We start from the raw sequence: 7,837 nt of genomic DNA on the forward strand, positions 1-7,837 counted from the left end.
AAACAGAGGCAAAGAAACTGTTAAAAATATCAGCTTTCATGTCTGGTGTGGCCACAAGATTACCGTTTGTGTCTTGCAGGGGCCCTACATTGCCTGGTGCCCTCTTCTTGCTCCCAATGTACTTGAAAATGTACTGGATACTTACCTGGCTGGACTCATTTGAGTCCCGTTTTTGTTTTTAGGGTGAGTGGTTTTGTTTGTGTTTTTTGGGTTGTTCTCCCGCCCTGGCGGGGGGTCGGGCTAGAAGATCTATTAGGTCCCTTCCGACCCTGAAACTATGAAACTATGAAACTATGAAAAAGGACTTTTTGTTGTCCTTAATCCTGGACTCTAGTCTGAGCTCCATCTCTGCCTTGACCTTCCTAATAGCCCTCCTACACTCCCGGGCCGAGGAGGAGTACTCCTCCTTGGTGATAGGTCAAACAGGCCTTTCACCAGAGCGGAGGCTAATCTGAGCTCCATCTCTGCCTTGACCTTCCTAATAGCCCTCCTACACTCCCGGGCCGAGGAGGAGTACTCCTCCTTGGTGATAGGTCAAACAGGCCTTTCACCAGAGCGGAGGCTAACGAGGCTCTTTCATGGATATCGTGTGCTTACTGTGTCTTGAGGGAATGCTCCTTTTCTACCGTCCTGATTTCACCTTTCCTGCCAGGTTCCTCAACAATAACGGCCTTATCTCTCATTTTAGATGAATGGACTGGAATATGGATGTATCCTGTTTGAACGACTGTGTTGTAAGATTAGTCCTCGAGAGCTCGATATCTTCAAATCCCTGAGAGGTGGCCATGGAGAGGATGGAGACATGTCCTGTTTTCTTCAGTCACAGAAACAGACACAGGGTCATTCAAGAATTGGAGCAGGGGATTTAGGTTCAATATTAGACCTTTTACACTATATGAAAGTGAATTTTTTTCCTCCATGCTTGCCAATGCATAAGAGCAGAGTCGATGCCTGGCTGGAAAGGTTTTAGGGGGTGATCCTGCCTTGAGCGGGGGGTGACTAGACGGCCCTGGCGTCTCTTCCAGTCCCGTGTTTTATGGTTCGATGAACTCCTGGTGTGCTACTAAAGGGACATAAGCAGCGGCATAAGAAGCTTAGATAAAATCCCTTTTGTCACGTAGGAGTGAAACACAGGATACATTTTTTATACAGGCTCCATGGCCTTGTTTGGAAAAAGGGGGTGAAGTAGAAGAATAAAAAGTCATTTTGTGAGCTTGGGGAGATCAGTTCATCTCTAACATTTAAAAAAAAATAACTATAAAGCAGTGCCTACGTGCTAAACAAATTGGACATTGGTAGAGTGTGCTCTCATGAGAAAATGTGCAGTCTCCTAGGTCTGAAGGCTGATAAAATGGTATACTTTAAGCACTAATTCACAGATTCACAGATGCTTGGGTGGAAGGGAGCTCAGCAGATCATCGAGTTCAACCCCCCGCCTGGGCAGCCAAGAGCGCTGGGCCAGATGCCCCTAGCCAGGTGCCTATCCAGCCTTGTCTTAAAGACCCCGATGTGGGAGAGCACCACCTCCCTTGGGAGCCCAGGCCAAATTTGGTCACCCTTACTGTGAAGGAGTTTTTCCTAATATCCAGCCTAAATCTGTTCTCTATCAGTTTGTGACCGTTGTTACTTGTGTGACTCTACTGACCACAGGGGTGAAGTGTTGGGGGTGCACGCAGGTGCTCATGCACCCCCTGAGCGTGGCGGTGCCCCGCCTACAAAAAGACACTGCCAACATTGCTGGCAAGGTCTGTGGGTGGTCACTGCCCCCTGGTCAGCACCCCCACCCCTCGACCGCTGGGGGCAGCTCTGGCTGGGCTCCTGCCTTGCTTCCACCGCCTTCTGCCCCGCCCTGGCCCTGGTCCCGGCTCCAGCCCCAGTCCCGGCGCTGCCCCATGCTCTGAGTCCCACAGCCCATGGGCAGGAGAGTGCGGGGAGCCCGGCCCCAGCCCAGGGCCGGGGAGAAGCACACGGGACAGACAGGGGGAGCAGGACTGCAACCCCACCCTGCCGAGTGCCCGGGCCCGGCCGGCTGCAAACGCCCCTCCCTTGAGTGCCCCAGGCAGCTTTGTGAGTGGGTGCAGGGTTTGCAGCTCCTGGGACGTGCTCTCCCATGGGAGCAGTGGTGGGGGGAGGGTTGCAAACTTCCCCCCACCCCTGACTGCAACCCCCGGCTCTGGACTGCTGCAAACGCCCTTCTGCCCCCTGCCCCGCAGCTCCAGGACATGGGGAAAGACAGGCACAGACACGGTGTTGTTAAATTGGAGTAGACAGAGGTGCCTCTGTATACAAGGTACTGAGATCTAGATCTACATCTCTCCCCCTCTGCCCACGTCTCACCCGATTCCCATCCAGGTGCCTCTAGGCCGGGCCACACCGGGCAGGATGAGGTGGGTGTGGGGCGCTCCTCCAGCCCATCAACAGCCATGTGAAGGTAAGACACTGGGGGGTTCAGGTGCTAAGGCCCCTTCTCATAGCCCTGCCTGCCTGGACTTTACAGCCATGACACGATCGCACCATAAAACCCAGCTGCACTGAAGGGTCGCTGCATCCCCTGCTCCCCCCACCCGAAGCTCCCCTGGGCTGGGCTGGAGAGCAGATCCCTGCCTGCCTTCCTGGATGTGCATCTGGGGAACGACGCCTGTAATTCACCGTGTACTTATTCACTGTTCACCTGACGGCTCATAGTTCCTGAGTGGTTTGCAGGACAGCACCTCCTTTTTCCACAGCCCCTTTCTGTGGATGTCCAAATGCCCCTGCCCTTCTCTTCCACAAGTGGATTTCTCTAAACCCGGTGTTTTCTTCTCCCTGCACCTACTTTTGGACACTGAAGCCTGTCAGGTTCACACCAGAATAAATGTGCTGAGGCAGATGGAGTGGAGGAGACCTGCAATAGTGTATGGGGAGCCCGGGGGTGGGTTGTGAGGACGCGTGCCCTTCATGTGCCAGGCTGACGGGTGCAGGTAAAGACTGAGTCTGCAGATAAAAAATGGATCAGTTTTCTAGGATGAACCTGCGCCGTACTCTGGTTGGCCCTTTGCAGATATGTTAGGCTGGTGTAAATGGCAATTGCCTCTTCCTGGATCCATACTGAAGTGCAGAGTGTCCCTCCAGATCCTTCCTGGCAGAGATCCTTCAGGTGAGGAGTTGCTCAGTTGATCCCTGACAGCCAAGAGTTTTTCCTTTCTTTTCTTTTCTTTTCCCAGGATGGGAGGTGTTTGGTTGCCTGGCTTGGTAAAACTCAAGCAGAAGCTGTGCAGTATTTTCACAGTGATGACTTGAAACCATGGGGGGAGGAAGGGGAAGCTGAAACACCTCAGAGCCAGTCCCGGGACAGCCCTGCCTGAGCCTCAGCTCCCTCCAGCATAGAAAGGATGGTCCCCAGGCACCTGGCCTCAGCCGCAGCAAAGCAGCACTCACAGGGAGCAGGGGCCTGCTTCCCCATGTCTGCTCCCACCCAAATCACACTCGTGCTTTCCCCCACACACGGGCAATGCTTGAGCCCAGCCTCACGCAGGTGGAGCCTGGGGTGGGGGCAGCAGGGAACTCAGAGCCCTAGCAAGTGCAAACAAGGGGGTCCAGCCCCGCAGGCCAGTACATGGCCCCTGCTCCTGCCCCACGGATCCAGTCCCAGGAGTCGCTCCTGTTTCCACATGGCCTTGGATGTAGCCTGAACCAGAGCCACATCCCGGGTTGTGGACAGGCGCCGTGTCTGGGCAGCACACATGTGTCAGGGGGACCGTGGCACTGGGCAGCAGCGCCAGGGCCAAAAGCACACCTTCTCTCCCTCCCAGGCCCGGACTCCCCAGTACCATCCACACACAGAGAACACACCTTCTCTCCCCAAGCCCTGAACTACCCTGCATCTTGCACACACAGAGCACACACCTTCTCTCCCCCAGACCCAGACTCCCTACACCCTTGCATACACAGAGCACACACCTTCTCTTCCCCAGGCCTGGACTACCCTACTCCTTGAACACTCAGATCGCACGCCTACTCTTCCCCAGGCCCAGACTCCCCTAGCCTTTCACACCCAGAGCACACACTTTCTCTCTCCAAGGCCCAAACCCCATTGTCCCTTTCACATGCAGAGCGCACCCCTCCACATGAGCACAGAGTCCAACTCCTCCTCTCCAGCCTCGGTTTCCCCAGCAGCAGGCAGCTGGGCAGGCCCGGTGGGGCTTGCACAGGGGTAGCAGGAGCAGGCAGAAGTGCTGACCTGGCACCCAACCCCTGCCTCCTCCCCCAGCTCCCCTTCCCCTCCCTCAGCCTGGTAGTCCAGTTGCGACCACCCAGGGGCAACCTGTGGGGGAGGTTTTGGGTGTGCACCTGTCTGCCATCCTGGATGGGGTGTGCATGTGTGTGTCATGCCCTCCTGCATGGAGGTGTGTGTGCACGCTGTCCTGCATCATGGGGTGGGCATGTGCGCACACCCTTCCTGGACTGCTGGCGGTGGTGAGCAGGGGCAGAGAAGGGGTGCAGGGCCAGTCTTCCCCTGTAGTGGGGACACTAGCAGCCCATTCCTCCTCCTTTTCAGCCTCAGTTTACCCTGCTGCAGCTGCAGACCACTGCTCCTAGTCCTGTCCCTGACAGCCACGGAGAAATGCCTGTCTCCATCTTCTCTGGTGTTGTCCCAAGACTGGGGTCAAACCCCACTCAGTCTTCTCTTCTCCAGACTCAAGCAACTGAGCTCTTCCAGCCTGTCCCCCACACCCCTGCCTGCCAGGCCCCTCATTCTTTGGGTCCCTCTTTGCTGGCTTCTTTCCAACCTGTCCACCTCCTTCTGGAAGTGCGGGGTCCTGAACCGGACTCAGGACTCCAGGGCAGGTCTCCCCAGTGCTGGAGGATCCCTGCCTTTGGTTTGCAAGGGGCGCTCCTGCTCATGCCGCTCAGGAGGATGCTGATTTCTTTTACCACCAAAGCACACGGCTGGCTCAGATCCAGCTCATGGTCCCTGGCTCCCCCCACATCATCACTGCAGGGCTACAACCCGGCTATACATTCCTCAGGCTGGATTGGTGAATGCAATTATTTACTCCCAAGTGCCGGGCTTTGCACTGGTTCCCCATGACTCAGTTTCCCCACTCTATTGACCACGGGCTCGTGATCTGAGTGGAATGGGCCAGGAACACATTTGAATGAGAATTGTATAAATGGGACTGACACCACGGCGGGCTCCACGTGAGCTGTTACCACACAGGAAAGAGACCTGGGAGTGATTGTGGAGAGTTCAATGAGAGCACTAGCTCCATGGCCAGCCACCAAGAAGAAAGCAATGGAAAATGTGAGGGCTGATGAGGAAGGGAATGGCCTTACAAGGTCCCTTCCAGCCCTACTGTCTATGCAATTACATCTATGAAAGGTTCTGTTTTCTGTCCGCGTTTGCCAGTCCGCAGTCTAAAAGGTTGGGAGCCACGGCTCTAGGGGACGTTCTCATCATGGAAATCCTGGAAGAGAGGGGCTGAGGGGGCCTGCAGAGCTCACCTCCAGTCCAGCAGTCGCCTGAGTCAGAATCAGCCCTGTCCAAACCAGCCCAGACAAACCCATCATTGCACTTCTTAGCCAAACTGCCACACACCTGACACAGAGCAGACATCGCACCTGGTCCTGCCCCAGGAAAAACAGCGGGGCCAGGGTGCTCATCCTCCTGCTGCTGCGACAGGTTGGCCTGCTGCTGTGACAGGTTGGCAATCCACATGCCAGGGATCCCAGGCAGAGACCGGGATCACACTAGAAAGGCAGGCAAAGCTCCCCAGTCTGTACTGGTCTGACCAGGGGGTCAGATCCATCCTGGTGCTGAGGAGCAATCCCTGGGATGGAGCCAAGATCCCCTGGAGATCCCCCGGGGCGGCAGGGAGTGGGGTCACCAGTTGGGCTTGGGCTTTTTTGGGCTCAGGGCTGGGGAGTGCAAGTAGGAGAGAGGAAAAAATGGGGGTTCACACAGCCTGCTACCCCATGACAGCCCACCCCACACCTGCCCCAGGTGAGCACAGGCACCCCCACAGCACCCCCTGCTGCACAATGGCAGTATAGCACCCCCTGCCCCATTACAGCCCCTATCACACCTGCCCAATGGAAGGGTGGACACCCAAGTCCAACCTTTAGGTGTGCCTCATACATACCCCAGGTGGAGGTATGCCTCCCCCATGAGGATGCCCCCTGTAAGGCAATGAGGTATCACCTCTGCCTACCGTGCCTCCCTTCACACCTGCCCAACTGAACACACATGCCACATGGGACAGACACCAGCATCTGTGACAGATCAATGTGCATCTCCCCCTGCCCCCATCTGGTGCATCCTGCCCTGCAGGGCATGGGCAGTAATGCCCCCACCTCCAGCCCTGCCCCTGAATCTGCAGGGGCTGCAGCCGCAACCCACCAACCCCAAGAGGGGACAAACTCATCCTGATTCCCCCATGTTTGGCTGGACAGCCTGTGCCCAATGCCCCACCCCAGGCCCAGCACACACCACCCGTCTGGACCCTAATACCTGTTCCAGAACCGCAAGTTGGGGGATGCTGGCAGGGTTGCTGTCAGCGGTGTGGAGAACCTGCTCTCCCAAGGAGGGAGACACCCCCCTGGAGCCGGCACCATGCACAGACTACCCCCACATCCCCAGTCACCTCCGTGGGGCAGATGGGTGGCTATGGTGGGTGAGGACAGGAACAGGGGAGACGGGGCTGGCTTGGGGCACCTGTTGAGCCAGTTGCCAGTCACTCGCCCAGGGTTGCTCACCCTGTGGCTCTGGCTCACCCAGCTCCAGGTCCTGCTGTGGGAAGAGGGCAGAAGTGGGTGGGAGCAGCTAATCAGGCAGCAGCAGGGTGGGTGGATCAGACCACCTCCTGCTCCCAAGGGTTAGCAACAACCTCTGCATTGTGGTGAATCATTCAGAAAGGCAAGGGGCCGGAAGGCACAGAGAGATCTGCCCTGGAGAGCGTTGTGGGCCCTGGTCTGTCCCCATTGCACAGCTTGGGAGAGGGCACAGAGATCAACAACAGGGGTGGCATGTCCAATTCTAGGGTTTTAGTAGCAGGGAATGCATGAGAGAGAATACAACAAAGGGGAGGAGTTCAAGGGAGCAGCACGCACCCCATGGTGCACACTTCTGCAGAGGCTGAAGAGCAAAACAGTCCAAAAAGACTTCACAGGTGGCAGCTCGGGGCAGACCACATTGGGCATGCGCAGGTCTCAAAGAGGGGTGATGGGGAGGTGAGGAAAGGCGAGGTTAGGGACGATTGTAGGGAATGCTTCCCCAGCCGTAAATGCACTCCTCCCTGCAACTCAGGGGCTCATATACCAGAACCCCTGGACCAGGAGGAACGAGAAATCTGGGAGGCAGCCAAGGAAAGTCCTCGGGTGTCACCTGAAGTCAGCCATCTGGGAGAGGGCACCCTAGCGTGAAGTCACTTCTTCCCCTGGGAATACTGCTAGATAATAGTGGGGAATGCACAAGCTCCAAGGCTGATGCAAAGATCATCTCCTCCTCGTCTCCTCCCCCCACATTGGGGCTGACCTGTGCCTGAGGTGTTTCCTCTTTGCCCCCGCCCCCAACCATATGTTGGGGGCCAGCGTCCAGGCTCTGGACTCCCACAGTTTCCTACAAGGGGCAAAGCCTGGGGGAACTCTTTCTGCAGGCCACCAGCATGAGGAAGCTGGTTTGAATGCACCACGGGTGGGTGCTGAGATGGGTGAAGCTTCTCCAATACTCAGAGCACTGATGTAGCTTCTCCCCTGTGTAGATGCACTGGTGTTCAGCACAGGCTGCAGGAGTAGGAGAACCTCTTCTTACACTAAGAGCAATGATGTGGCTTCTCCCCTTTGTGCATGCGCCGGTGCC

The 7,837-nt window shown here is 56.6% G+C and overlaps 1 pseudogene; it reads left to right on the forward strand.

The window, feature by feature from the left end:
- LOC102380072 overlaps positions 1-7,837 on the forward strand; it is a 92,269-nt pseudogene that overhangs the window by 17,073 nt on the left and 67,359 nt on the right.

This window comes from Alligator sinensis, unplaced genomic scaffold, assembly GCF_000455745.1.
Source record: "Alligator sinensis unplaced genomic scaffold, ASM45574v1 scaffold945_1, whole genome shotgun sequence".
Lineage (NCBI taxonomy): Eukaryota > Metazoa > Chordata > Crocodylia > Alligatoridae > Alligator > Alligator sinensis.